A 3,197-nucleotide genomic window follows, 5' to 3' on the forward strand; every position below is an offset into this window, starting at 1 on the left:
TCAATCATCAAGCATCATGATTGCAAAACTAGTCAGCCTAATGTATTGGTCATTAGCAAATAGAACTTTATTAAGGTGACAAGAGTATTTATGCTGTAAAATGAATGTGGGGTTCAGTTTTACAGGGCAGTATCATCACCCAATATACACAGATATTTTTGACATTCATTTTTACTAGAAAGAAGAGAATAAACAAATGAACTTTATTTTATTTTATCTTTCTTTTCTTTTTCGTAAGATACAAGATTTCAACTTGATATTTCCAGAGGGGGAAATTGCATTGAAAGGGGGTCTTTGCTTTGCAATCATCATCATTAGAAATTCTTCGTGGTTGACTTGTCAGTCATCATCAATAGCTGCTTCTGTGATCATTTCTTGGAGTTCCTCATCTATTAGTCTTCCTTTTGAAGTTTGTGAAGATGTGACATAGTTCTGCTACACTGATATAACATTCTCATCTTTGTCAAAGCCTCAGAATGGTTCTAGTGTTTCTTCATCTCTATCTGTACCTAGCGATTTTAGTCAAGAATCTGGAAAGTCAATGGTGCCAATCTTATCAGCATCCATTTGGTTGATCATATATTACCATTTAGCTTCTTTTGGGTTCTGACCAAATGACCATATGATAGTCCCGACTTCCTTTGTGGTGATGGTGCCACCACCATCTTTATTAAATAGGGTAAAAGCTTCCTTGAATTCAACAGTCTGTTCTTTAGCCAACTGATAAACCATAATACTATCAAACAGAGGAAGAACAGAGCAGGAAATTGTAGCTGTATCAGGTCAGGGACTGTGATCACTGAGTGTCACTCCTGCTGTTGCAGCTACCTCACTGCTTGTTCTGTGCTTTGAGACTCAGTTACAACCAGACAGTAAGGAACTAGTAACCACACAGTGCACAAGAGACTAAACACCACAGTCAGTTTATGCTTTATAAGGGCATCATTTTACTCCACCATTGATGGAAATACATTCTATTTGCTATTGGAAATGTGAATAATCAGTGGACTTTATGATTGTTCTTTAGACATCATTGCTTTATTATGTATATCTACAATTCTTATTTTCCTATTGATCACTTCTTGACATCATGGCTGACCTTGAACATATTATTGATCATTTTTCCTACTTGATAAAAAATGTCATGAATTTCATGCAGGTATTGGAAATTGTAACTTGCATTTCAAGTTATTTCCTTTCTCTAAAGAGTTTCAGAGGTCTTTCCTGACATTGTTTATCTTTAAGAACTAAAAAAAATGAAATACTGTTTAAATAATCCATAGTATGATTCCTAGTTCAATTTTTGACACTGATAATCCGATACAAACAAGTTTTCTTTTTTATTTCCCTCCCTGATTCCATGTGATTAGATATGTTCACTATTATAAACTTTAGTATTTTCTGAGTGCATATTGTCATCCAGGGTGGCGAGCACATGTAAAGAGATAAGGCATACTTTTATATATGACTTTAAACTTGGCAACCAATATAGATCTTACACAAAGAAGAGATACTGAGTAACTATTAGTTTAGGGATGGAATAAACTAAAGAACTAGAAATACATACTAAACATAACTTTAACAATAAGCTGCTAACTGATATTACCCTTAAAATGAAATTCAAGAACACTGTCATTTATTGTAGAGACAAGATTGAGATAGGATTGAAAAGAGTAGAAGATGTTTCCTTCTGAGTAACATCTCTTTTGATTTCTTAATGGTCAATATGCTGCCATACTTAAAATACATGGAGTGATTTGGTAGTACTTGTGAGTTAACAGCCCCAGAGAATTCTAAGTGAGTTAGTTTCTGTAAACCAATGGGCAACATTCTTACCAGTGCCCATTAAATATGGCAAGAAAAGTTGTGCATCAAAGAGACACTGCTTACGCAATATTGAAAATTAGCGTTGTGTGTAATTACAGTATAGACGGCATTTTTATGTCCTACTAATTGTTTTAAGGGTCATTCCCATTTAATGATAAGAACAGAGGGGCATGGGAATGCCGTCAAATTTACTTCATTTTTCTCTGTAACAAGCACTTTTGTCAGGAAATGCGACAGTTTTGTCACTATTTCCTCCACTCTAATTCTTATCCGATGCAGTCATATTAATTTCAGTGAAAATGAAGATATGATTTCTGGTCTACAAATCATGAAGGAATTCTTCTATAAACAGATTCTTTTGTAAATAAATATGAATAAGAAATAACATCTTTAAGGATAGTTATTTTTCTTAGAAAACAAAACTCTATAAAACAAATCCTCAAACTAAAAAAGAAAAAAAATAATCTATAGAACACACTTTTCTCTGAAAGCCATTAGAAAATTTTCATAGCCCTGTTTCAAGGTATAAATATCCCATCAGTGGGAGAATTAGATTCTTTTCAGATTATGTAGAAGTAACAGCAAAATTAAATCACCATGAATGTAAATAAGATAAAATCATCTCAATACTTCTTTTCAATTCTTGAAAAGTGTGGTTTTTGCATATTAGTTTGGCATAGCTGAGAGCCCTAGGCTAGCAGGCATTTATAATTAATGTCTGAATATTTTCAACCATTATATTCAAAATATCTACCAGAAATATTTCAGGTAGGATGTGGTACATGTTGGTGTCACAACCATGGAGGATTTGGGCAGGTGCTCCTGGAAGTTGGGGTTAAAGCTTGACCTACTTCCTTGGGTTCTTCTCACAGTAAGCTAAAGGAAAGTGATGTATGGTGACAAGTCATTTAATCCTTAAACTCATATAAAATCATCATTTCTGGTAAAAAAAAAAAAGGAATAAAATTAATTTTTTCCTCATACAGAAGTAGAAAACACTTTCAAATCCACAACAGAGCCATCATCTTTTGTTCCTAAGGAAGGGTAAAACAAAAGACTTCCATGCTTGGACAAAGAACATATGTCAAGCTAAGAGAGCTGTGTTTATTGCTTATGAGACAGAGGGTCTCATCTATCTCTATCAACCAGTCACAGGGAGAAGATAGAACTTGACTCTGATGAAGTAATAGCACGGGCTGCTAAGGAATCACTGCCTACTACTTAACATTGAGGCACACAAAGCTTGTCCTAAAATTTAGTATGATCCAGGATAATCAAAACCCTTGGTGACATACCTGGCCCTGAGAAAAGTCTCTTGGAATTCCTGATACAATTTCTATGCTGTAAATTTTCCATGATGTAGTGATGTC

The 3,197-nt window shown here is 34.3% G+C and overlaps 1 pseudogene; it reads right to left on the bottom strand.

The window, feature by feature from the left end:
* Positions 1-213: 213 nt before the first annotated feature.
* Positions 214-732, bottom strand: LOC128111427 (neo-calmodulin-like; annotated as a pseudogene).
* Positions 733-3,197: the final 2,465 nt, after the last annotated feature.

This window comes from Peromyscus californicus, unplaced genomic scaffold (genome assembly GCF_007827085.1).
Source record: "Peromyscus californicus insignis strain IS unplaced genomic scaffold, ASM782708v3 Scaffold_16__1_contigs__length_79575227, whole genome shotgun sequence".
Taxonomy (NCBI): Eukaryota; Metazoa; Chordata; class Mammalia; order Rodentia; family Cricetidae; genus Peromyscus; species Peromyscus californicus.